The sequence below is a fragment of the Triticum aestivum genome, chromosome 1B (genome assembly GCF_018294505.1).
Source record: "Triticum aestivum cultivar Chinese Spring chromosome 1B, IWGSC CS RefSeq v2.1, whole genome shotgun sequence".
Taxonomy (NCBI): Eukaryota; Viridiplantae; Streptophyta; class Magnoliopsida; order Poales; family Poaceae; genus Triticum; species Triticum aestivum.
The window spans coordinates 135,450,241-135,462,201 of record NC_057795.1 but is presented as its reverse complement, the minus strand read 5'-3'; positions in this window follow the sequence as shown (position 1 = coordinate 135,462,201).

The following is an 11,961-nucleotide window of genomic DNA, read 5'->3' as shown; positions in this document are numbered from 1 at the left end:
CATGTAGCTCACCCGCACGCGTCGCCGCGGAGCTCATCGCCGACGTGTCTCCGGCTAACCACCGGCCACCCCACCCTATCTAACGCACTCATCGCATCCCCAGGGGCCCAACGCACCTCACCACGGGCCTCGCCTTGCCCCGTAGCGTCGGATCCATCTTCACCCGACTCCGGCGACCGCCAAAGTCGTCGCCGGCGACATCTCCGGCCACCCCGAGCTCAACCACCACCACCAATAGACGCGGCTCGGTCTCAGCTACGCGTAGATGCCCTCCGCCGCCCATTTGGTCGCCGGAGTGCACAAAAGCACTTCCGCCGCCGCGTTCGGCCTCGCCGGCCGCTAGACGCCGGCGTGATTGACTTTGACTTTGACCAGGGTGGGCCCAGTTTGACTCCCCTGAGTCTATGACAAGTGGGGCCCCTCTGCTAATTACCTCAGATTAGTTTAAAACTAAATCTAATTATTTTAAATTAGCTACTGACATGCGGGACCCACTGGTCAGTTTGACCTGGACCAGTCTGTTGACTTGCTGAGGTCAGCATGACATCATGCTGACGCAGTAATCCTTTTCTGGAATTAAAATAAATCTAGAATGATTTATAAATTTCAGAAAATGATCTAAACTTCAAAAATTCATAGTAATTCAACCATAACTCCAAATGCAAAGTGTTATATATGAAAAATGATCAGAAAAATCCAACCTATCCATCTGTACTGGTTTCATGCATGTTTAAGCAAGCTAACCTACTGATTATTGCAGAACAAGTTAAAGCATCTTAAATGACCATATATGAGTTTGGAAATTGAATCTTTGGTTCAAAATGGTTCAAACCCATCTGGTCTTAGTTGCATTAGTCCAACACACTCATATTGCCATGTCTCATGCATGCATCATATTGTTGCATATTGTTTGGTGATGTTTGTGTATCGGTGTTCTCTGCGGCAGGTTCTGCCCCGAGGAGTACCGTGATTACCCCAACGAAGAGCAATACCAGTGCACCGACCCATCAGGCAAGCAACCAACCATTTGATCATATAGATACAATCCCATGTTCTCGCTTCTGCTCTCTTTTACTGCATTAAGACAACGCGTTTCAAACTGCTGTGTGCTGCGGTAGTTGAACCCATTTCCTCTGCATGACCTGTCATTGCCACAGTAACTAGATGAAACCCACTAGCATGTGTAGGAGTTGATTGAGCCATGTATGTGTGTTGTTCCTACCTTGCTATGCCTGCTATGCTTAGAGTCGTGTCAGGTCTGGTTCATCTGGGCGATGGGCTAGAGTGAAATGATCGTGTTGGTATGAGAGTGTTGTGTTGAACACGATTTGGTAAAGGTATCGATGAGAGGCCATGTAGGAGTACATGGTGGGTTGTTTCATTGAAGCCGTCCTTAAGCACTGAGATCTGTATGTGTGATTTAAGACTCAGCTACTACCATACATTGGGCCCTGAAATATGACCCCGCTTGACTTCTTATTCACCCAAGTCCTCTGTCCAGGAGTTGCAAGTAGTTTCTGGTGTTTGTAGCTTACTGGAGGCCGTGGATAGCACTGACCATATGGGTGGGCTGTGATGCGGTAGGTACGTGGCCGGGTATACCGAGCACCCGTTAGGTGTCTCGGAACCCTGTTCACATCATTTGGGGCTATGAATGAAACCCCGGCCGGATCGCCTCATGGATGGAACCCGAATAGGGGATAAACCTTGACTAGAGACTTGAGTGTCTAGGTAGGTCATGGTCTACACCCACGTCGGCTTTCGCTTGAAGTCTGCCGAGCACATGTCGTGTGCAGACGCTAAGTGGTGGAAACATGTATGAAGAAGTACACCCCTGCAGGGTTAACATAATCTATTCAAATAGCCGCGTCCGCGGTAAAGGACTACTTGGTTGCCTATACAGTTCATAGACAAGTAAACTGGAAACTACTAAAAGCCTCAAGATAAGCGTGAGTGCCGAGGATGGCTCTTCCGTAGGAAGACGGAGGTGGATCCCCGGTAGTGTATTGAAGTGGTGAGTAGTGGACTCGTGTGCGCAAAACTATTTCAAGTTGGAGTCTCGTAGGATAGCTTAGCCAAGAGTCAAAGCTGGCTTGCTGCAATAACTCCACCAACCCTTCTTGATAATGTGCATGTATGTAGGATCTGATGTAAGTCTTGCTGAGTACCTTTGTACTCATGTTGCTTTAATTTACATTTTTCAGAAGATGCTACAACCCCTTCCGACGGGTTCTTCGTAGACGTTGACATCGATGAGTAGACTAAGGCCCAGGTGGTGATCCTGAGCACGTGAAGGACCATGTAGTATAGCTAGGCTTACCCAAGCCTCTTTTATTTTACTAGTTGTCTGTACCCAGACAAGTTACTTCCGCTGTCGGCTTGTATGCTTGTATGACTTGAATGTGGGTCATGTGACCCGTACTTGTGTGTATGATATGTATGGCTCTCTGAGCCTTTAAATAAGGTACTTGTGTCGTAGAGTCATGTTGTGATGCCTTGTTGTATTTGCACATATCGAGCATATTGTGTGTATGATTGAAATGCTTGGTATGTGTGGGATCTGACTATCTAGTTGTTATCCTTAGTAGTCTCTCTTACCGGGAAATGTCTCCTAGTGTTTCCACTGAGCCATGGTAGCTTGCTACTGCTCCGGAACACTTAGGCTGGCCGGCATGTGTCCTTCTTCGTTCCAGTGTCTGTCCCCTCGGGGAAATGTCACGCATTGAGTACCGGAGTCCTGTTAGCCCGCTACAGCCCGGTTTGCCGGAGTCCTGCTAGCCCAGTGCTACAGCCCGGACCCACTTGTTGATGACCGACACGTTCGATGTTGGGTCATGGATGCCTGTCCCTGTAAGTCTGTGCCACTTTGGGTTTATGACTAGTCATGTCAGCCCGGGCTCCTTATCATATGGATGCTAGCGACACTATCATATACGTGAGCCAAAAGGCGCAAACGGTCCCGAGAAAAGGTAAGGCGACACCCGTGGGGATACCGTGCGTGAGGCCACAAAGTGATATGAGGTGTTATAGGCTAGATCGGTGTGACATTGAGTTGGGGTCCTGACAAAAAATCAACGTTATGATAAGAGAGACTTCGTTGCTAGGAAGCACAGTAAAGAAAGAGAACCATGGGTTCAGAAACCCATGCCTTTTCCTCCTAAACCATCCAAGAAAAAGGATGATGAGGATTTTGAGTGCTTTGCTGAAATGATTAGACCTATCTTTTTGCGTATGCGTTTTACTGATATGCTTAAAATGAATCCTTACGCTAAGTACATGAAAGATATTGTTACAAATAAAAGAAAGATACTGGAAGCTGAAATTTCCACCATGCTTGCTAATTATACTTTTAAAGGTGGAATACCAAAGAAACTAGGAGATCTAGGAGTACCAACTATACCATGCTCCATTAAAAGAACCTATGTTAAAACTGCTTTATGTGATCTTGGAGCCGGTGTTAGTGTTACGCCTCTGTCTTTATATCGTAGACTTGAATTGAATAAGTTGACACTACTGAAATATCTTTGCAAATGGCCAATAAATCTACCGCTATACCTGTCGGTATTTGTGAGGATGTGCCTCTTGTGGTTGCAAACGTTACTATCTTAACGGACTTTGTTATTCTTGATATTCCCGAGGATGATTGTATGTCGATTATCCTTGGTAGACCCTTTTTGAATACTGCAGGGGCTGTTATTGATTGCAACAAAGCCAATGTCACTTTTCATGTAAATGGTAACGAGCATACGGTACACTTTCCGAGGAAACAACCTCAAGTCCAAAGTATAAATTCTATTGGAAAAATTCCAACTATTACTATTGGAGGTTTTGAATTTCCTCTTCCTATTGTCAAGAAGACCTATGATATTCTTATTGTTGGGGACATACATATCCCCGTTGAGGTAACCTAGTGTTATTCGAAATTCTCCGGTTTCATGCAATTCGGAATGAGTTTGTGAACAAGACTTGATCAGCCTTATTAGTGGATTCCTTTTGATGAGCATGAGATGGATGAAGTTAGAAAGCACAACCTTCTGTACCCTCCTTTTACTTTCTATTATTTACATTAAATAAAGCAAAAATAGTATTTTCTGTCTGTTTTCTGATTTATCCGTGCAATAAAAAATACCCCGAAAATAAAAGTTCTCCAAATGCCCAAAAAATGAAATATGATTTTTTCCAGAATATTTGAGAATATCTGGCACTGAGAACACATCAGGGGGAGCCAGCAACTGGCCATGAGGGTCTAGGGCGCGCCCACCCCCTGGGCGCGCCCCCTGCCTCGTGGGCCCCTGGTGGCCCCCCTCCACTTATTCCAGCACCCACACACTTCATCTTCCTCCCAAAGAAATCACCAACCAGCTCAAGCACGAGTTCTAGCTCATCTTGCGGCCATTTTCGATCTCCTTGCTCAAAGCTTCATTCACAAAACTATTTTGGGGGATTGTTCTTCGGTATGTGACTCCTCCAATGGTCCAATTAGTTTTTGTTCTAGTGCTTTATTCATTGCAAATTTTTGCTGACTAGGTGACCTTGTTCTTGAGCTTGCATGTCAAATTTATTTGGTCCCAAGTAGTTCTAATGCATGATATAGTCTCTAGGCACTTGTGGGAGTAGTTGCTACCAATTTTGTTGAGTTTGGTTCACTTTTATTTTGAGTTACTAAAATTTTTAGAAATTTTTCTGTCGGTGGGAACGACACCTATGGGATCACTAGAATCCCTACTATGGTCAGCGGGCGCGGGGTTGTGGAAAGAGCGGGTGTAAGAGCCTGCACACAGATCACTTACCCAGGTTCGGGCCGCAGGGATGCGTAATACCCTAGTTCTGCTTTGGTGTATATTTGAATGTTCTTGAGCTAGCTATGGTGCGTGACTTGCTCAAATAAGCCAAATCCCTCTCCAGTACGCCTTGGGCCTCCTTTTATAGGAAAAAGGGGACGCCATAGTGGCATACAGGAGATGGAAAGTGCATACGATGGTTGAGTCTATCCTCTGGCAGCATCGGACAAACACATTTAATGCGCTGTCGACGTGCCCTTCTTACTGTCGCCGCTTTGCCTTGCTTCGACACGTGTCTAGGCCAGCGCGGCGTGCAGTGCCATGCAGGCTGGCAGGCTGCTGAGCCGGTGCGGTGTCTGGGTCTTCACATGCCACCATGCAGGTGCTTGCTGAGTTGGTCGTCTCGGGGCCGCACGTCGCCACGTAGGTGCTCGTCTGGCTGGCTAGGCTGGCAGCTGCACGGGAACGGCGGTGGAGCCTTGGCGGGTGCGGGCCTGGCCGTGGCCCCGCTGATGTCCTTGGCAAGGGTCTTGTCGGGGCCCCGGCAAGGGTCTTGCCACAACACTATGGTCGTCCCGGGAAGGATCTTGCTGGAGGCCTCGTGGATTTCCTCGGCAGGGATCATGCCGAGGATCATTGTCTTCTGGTCCTCATCTGATCTTGTGTGTTAATGATCTTCACGAAGATCTGCATGCCATCATGGAGGCGCCTCCCGAGCCTTGTTCCCAATGTGGTTGATGGTGTTGGAAAACCTGGGGCTCAAGGGTGGCACGCTTTGCTGGCGTTGGGCAAGTTGCCCCTGACAAGGGTCTTGCCGGGGCTGCGGAGGCCGCCCTGGCAAGGGTCTTTCCGGGGAAGTCCACCTCGCCCACTCGCTCTTTGTGTTTCTGGTCTTGGCGTTGCCTTGATTGTTCCGTGGCCTCGGCTTCCTTCCTCCGTCCTGCTAAGTGTGGCCGCGGGCACGACTCTTACTGCCCGTGCACAAGTAAAGGGGTGCAAAAGAGAGCCCCTATTTTTGTACACCGACAAGAGCCCCCGGGCCTAGGCCACACATAAGCGCGACACATTGTTGGGCTAGGCCCAGAACGGTGTGCGGGCAGGCTGGGCGGATTTTTAACGCGGTAATTTCTTCGTCCGCTACGCTTCCCCACGACCTGCGTTGAATGCGTGACGTGGGGGTCATACGCGGAATGACCGCAGCATGCTTGCGTCATCCGTGGTGAACAGTAAAGAGGCGGCTTGTGTGTTCCCTCAGAATGGCAGAGCCGACACTCATTTACTCTCCCCGTCTTGGAACCGCCGTCCCAAGTTTCCCACTATGCCTGCCCCTTGCGCCACATACGCCACATGCACGGCGCGGGGTAGGTGACATACGCATGGAATATGGGGAGGCATGCGCGGGCCGATACTCACGCGCCTTCAATTGAGCGCGGAGGGCGGTCGATGGCCTCACCTGCTGCCACGTTAATGAGCCGGATTGGTTGAGAGAGCCGGCCAAGCCCCGATCCCGCCCCTTTATAAGGAGGGGAAGGGGAGGGATGGCACCCCTCAATCTTTCGCCATCCGCCTCCTCCCACCTTGGCTTCTTTCTTCCTTCTGCTATGGCGAGAGGGCACGCCGGTGCTTCGATGGTGGCGACGAGGGTCTCCGCCCGACAACGCTCCCCTTCTTCCCAAGAGTTCATGGCAGCGGAGCCAACCACAAGGGGTAGGGGGAGGGGGCGAGGCCGAGGTTGCCGTGGCACGCGGGGAAGAGGAGGACGGGGCGGCGCACCGGCCTCGCCTCCGCCGGCGGTCCCTCCCCCAATGGAGGGCCATGTCGGGGACCAAAGAAGATGGAAAGGAACAGAGAGACGCACACTCGACCTCTATGCTAGGGGTTAGTTGCCGCTAAGCACTATCAACCCTAACCGAGGGATAGACTCAACCTAGCAAGCATGCTATAACTTAGGGTGCCGGCACTTCATTTATTTGTGCTCAGGGTCTGCGCCTGGCTTTGTACAAAGGGTTACATGCCTTGCCGGCAAGGCTTGTACAAAAAGGTGGTCTACCGGTAGGCCCGGCAACCGCGCCTTATGGGTAAAACTTACAAAGATGCTCGATGTTCCAGGAGTTGCTCACTAGAACGGCATCTTCGGTCTCTAGGCGGACTGCGCCGGGCCTGGTGACTCGTATTACCCGATAAGGGCCTTCCCACTTCGGCGTCAACTTGTTGGAATTCTTGGCCGATTGAACACGCCAAAACAAGGTCGCCTTCCTCAAAGCTTCAGGCCTGAACCTTGCAGCTATGGTAGCGGCGCAAGGCTTGCTGGTAGCATGCTGCTCTCACAGCCCCCCGAAGACGATCTTCCTGGAGGAGTGTTGCGTCATCTTGCCGCAATCGCTCTTCCTCAAGCTCGTCATAAGCGAGCACTCGAGGTGACCCGTATGTGAGTTTCGTGGGGAGAACTGCTTCTGCCCCGTATACCAGGGAAAAGGGTGTCTGGCCGGTTGCTCGATTTGGCATCGTTCTGATCGACCAAAGGACCACCGACAACTCATCAATCCAGCGCCTTCCGCTCTTGTGCAGCCTATAAAAAGTCTTTGTCCTCAGGCCTCGCAGTACTTTAGCATTTGCCCTCTCCGCTTGGCCGTTGCTCCGTGGGTGTGCCACGGAAGCGAAACAGACCTTGCTATAGAGGTCTTCAATGTATTGCATGAAGGTGTGGCTTGTGAACTGCGTGCCGTTGTCGGTGATGACCCTGTTTGCCACACCGAAATGGCAGACTAGCCCCTTGAAGAATTTGACGGCTGATTGCGCTGTCACCTTTCTCACTGCTTCCACCTCCGGCCACTTTGTGAACTTGTCTATTGCAACGTACAAGTACTCAAAGCCCCCGACAGCGCGGGGGAAAGGGCCCAGTATGTCGAGCCCCCAGACCAAAAATGGCCAGGAGAGAGGGATTGTTTGAAGGGCTTGAGCTGGCTGATGAAGCTTCTTTGAATGGAACTGACACGCTTCACACTTGGTTACTAGTGCTGTTGCATCCTGGAGATCAGTGGGCCCGAAGAAACCTTGCCGGAAAGCCTTGCCGGCAAGGGCCCTTGACCCTATGTGGGAGCCACATATGCCTCCATGTACCTCTGCCAACAGCTCCAGTCCTTCCTCCCGGGGAATGCACTTCAATTTCACACCATTTGGTATTTTTCTGTACAGAACATAGACAACGAACTAGTACATGGTAGACCGATGAGCTACTTTCTCCGCTTCCTCCTGCTCCTTAGGAAGCTCCCCTGTTTGGAGGAATCGAACGGTATGCTGTGCCCATGCCGGAGCCTGGGGCTCGACGGCAAGGACTAAAGGCATCTCTTCTACCATGGGAGCCGTTGTCTCTACATCCAGGGCTTGACGCCCTGCCAGAGTCAGTTGCCCCACGGCAAGCTCAGTGTCCATGGCAGCATCTTCACCAGCGGCTCCTGAAAGCTCGGTGGGAAAGTACTTGCCGGGGCCTGATTTCCTCCGCTTGTTCTACTCTGTTGATGGTTCCACGGATGGTTGGGTTAAACGAAGCACAAAGGTACCTAGTGCCACAGGTAGTTTGAGGGGAGCGCGCTTTGACAGGTAGTCGGCGATGTCGTTCTCCACTCGGGGAACATGCTCCGATTGTATACCGTTAAAACGCTCCTCCAGCTTCCTCACCTCATCCACGTAGGCTTCCATCAACAGGCTTTGATAATCCTTGTTGACCTGCCTGACGACAAGCTATGAATCACCCCTAACGATGAGCCTCTTTACCCTGAGGTCTGCCGCAATCTTGAGGTGCTCGCTGGTGGGTGTGACGAGCAGCACACCGGCACTGGAGCCTTGTAGCGAGAAAGCCCCGTCAAAGTACATATCCAGTTGCGGTTTGTTATCTTGACGGGGAGAGCACTCTCCTTGATCTCTTCGTCGGCCGTTGAGGTCCACTCTGCAATGAACTCTGCCAAGACCCGGCTCTGGATCGTCGACGTACTTTCAAACTTCAAACCAAAACTTGATAGCTCCAAGGCCCACTCCACAATCTTCCCGGTTGCGTCCGGATTATGCAGTATCCGTTGCAACGGGAGGCGGGTGACGACGGTGATCTCATGCGCTTGGAAGTAATGACGTAGCTTCCTTGAGGCCATGAGGAGGCCGAAGAGCAGTTTCTGCACACTGGAGTACCTTGACCTAGCCCCCTGCAAGAGGGAGCTGACAAAGTAAACCGGGTACTGCATCATCTTCTTCTTCTGCACCACTTCACTTGGTTGCACATGCCCTATCCCGCCGGCGTCAGACCCTGCCGGGGCCTTGCCTTGCCGGGTCTTGGCCCTGCCGGGGGGAGCCCTGGCTCACCATCCGCCGGTCCTGCCGTTGCCACTGTCTCTTCGTCAACCTCCCTCTGTGCCACTAGCGCGGCGCGGACCACTTGATTCGTTGCAGGCGCAGCTAGTATCGGCGTGGAGGAGAGGTATTTCTTCAAGTCCTGCAGCGCTGCTTCAGCCTATGGGGTCCACTCCATTGGGCCTGCCTTTTTCAAGACTTTGAAAAAGGGAAGGGCATGCTCGGCAGACTTGGAGATGAATCTACTAATGGCGGCAACATAGCCAGTGAGCCGACGCACATCCTTGATCCGCCTAGGTGCCTCAATCTTCTCAATGGCCTTGATCTTGTTTGGATTCGCCTTAATCCCATGCTGCAACACAAAGAACCCGAGAAGCTTGCCGGATGGGACGCCGAAGACACACTTCTCAGGGTTCAGCTTGAGGTTGATCTTGCGCAAATTTGCAAACGTCTCTTCCAAATCTTGCACAAGTGTTGCCTTTTCCTTAGTTTTGACCACTATGTCATCCATATAAGCTTCCATATTTCTATGTAGCCGGGGCTCAAAACCAATTTGGACAGCTCTCGCAAAGGTTGAGCCAGCACTCTTCAACCCGAAAGGCATCCATAAAAAGCAATATGTACCACACTGTGTGATGAATGCTATCTTCTCTTCATCTTCTTTCATCATGAAAATCTGGTGATACCCTGAGTAGGCGTCGAGGAAAGATAAGAGGTCACACCCGATCGTGGAGTCAACAATCTGGTCGATGCGCGACAATGGGAAAGGGTCTTTTGGACAGGCTTTATTGATATCTGTATAATCAATACATAGCCTCCACTTTTCGTTTGCTTTGCTCACCACCACCGGATTGGCCAACCACGTCGGATGGAGTACTCCTCTCACAAAGCCTTGCGCTTCTAGCTTCCTGATCTCTTCTGTGATGAATTCCTGCCTTTCCAGAGCTTGCTTCCTGACCTTCTGCTTGACGGGACACACATGAGGACATACAACAAGATGTGCTCAATCACTTCCTGGGAACGCCGGGGATGTCGGATGCTTGCCATGTAAACACATCGACATTCGCCCGCAGGAAAGTGACGAGCTTGCCTTCCTATTTGCTATCAAGGGTGGAGCTTATGGTGAAAGCTCCTCCAGTGCCGTCCTCCTTGACGGACACCTTCTTGGTCTCTGGTGGTGCAGCTCTGGATCTCTTGCTCTTGCTGGTGGAGCTCTCTGGCACGTCCTCGACAGGAGCATAACACTCCGAAGAGGTGCGCTTGCCGGAGTGGGTGCGAGAGGTCTCACCGGTCTTCTTCCCTCCCGGGGCTTCAGCGGCAGGAGCAAGTGTCTTGGCGGCAGCTGCTGCAACTGCTTCCTAGTAGAGTTGGTCAGCGCAGATCAGCACATCCTTCTTGTCGGAGGGGACGGTGATGATGTTCATCGGCCCAGGCATCTTCAGCATGTTGTAGGCGTAATGTGACACCGCCATGAACTTGTCCAGTGCCGGGCGTCCAAGGATCCTGTTTTAGGGCAAGGGGATCTCGGCCACATCGAAGACAATCCTCTCCATCCTGTGGTTCAACTCGCCTCCGAACATCACGGGCAGTGTGACCTTACCCTTCGGCTGACTCCTTCCTGGGTTGACCCCTTGAAATGTGTCCGTCTCTTCGAGGTCTCCGTCAGGAATCTGCAGCCTTTTGACCACAACAGGCGAGATCAAGTTCAGACTGGGCCTGCTATCAACTAGCATCTTTGTCACCTTGAGGTTGCGTATCATTGGTGAAACCAACAATGGCAAAAACCCAACCGCAGTCGTGCGATCAGGGTGGTCCTCGGTGTCAAAGATGATAGGCATGCTGGACCACTTCAGTGGCTCCCGTGCGTCGAATGATGGCTCCACCGTTGTGATCTCACGTGCCCACTGCTTGAGCTGGTAGTGAGAGGTGTGCAGCGAGGCTCCACCGTCGATGCACATGGCCTCCATAGCTTTCTGGAACTCATGGTTGCCGGACTTGTCGTCCTCGTCATGATCATCGTCTTCTTGCTTCTTGTCGCGGCCCCGGGCGGGCCTCTCTTGCTGGTTATCCTTGCCACGGCGGCGTCCTTGGCCACCACACTTCTTGCCGGATCCTTCAGCACCGTCCTGGCCCTTCTCCTTGTCCCGCCTCTCATACTCAGCTTTTTGCTTTTCAGCAAGCAGCTCAACTTGTCGGCAGTTCTAGAGGTCGTGGCCCTTGATGCGGTGGATCTTGCAATACTGCTTGTCGGAGCCTCCTGGCTTGTCGGCAGCTGCCAAGGCCCGGCAAGCGGCACACCCGGCGATTTCCTTGCCGGGGTCATGATACATCTCTGTCATATCTATAATTTTTGATTGTTCCATGCCAATGTTATACAACTTTCATATACTTTTAGCAACTTTTTATACTATTTTTCGGACTAACATATTGATCCAGTGCCCAGTGCCAGTTCCTGTTTGTTGCATGTTTTTTGTTTCGCGGAAAACCCATATCAAACGGAGTCCAAACGGGATAAAAACTGACAGAGATTTTTTTGGAATATTTATGATTTTTGGGAAGAAGAATCAACGTGAGATGATGCCCGAGGGGGCCACAAGGCAGGGGCCGCCCCCCAGGGGGTCAGGCGCGCCCTGGGCCCTCGTGGCCACCCCGTAAGGCAGTTGGTGCACTTCTTTCGGCACCAGAAAGCTATATTCAGATAGAAATCGTGTTAAAATTTCAGCCCAATCAGAGTTACGGATCTCCGGGAATATAAGAAACGGTGAGAGGCCAGAATCTGGAATACAGAAACTGAGAGAGACAGAGAGACAGATCCAATCTCGGAGGGGCTCTCGCCCCT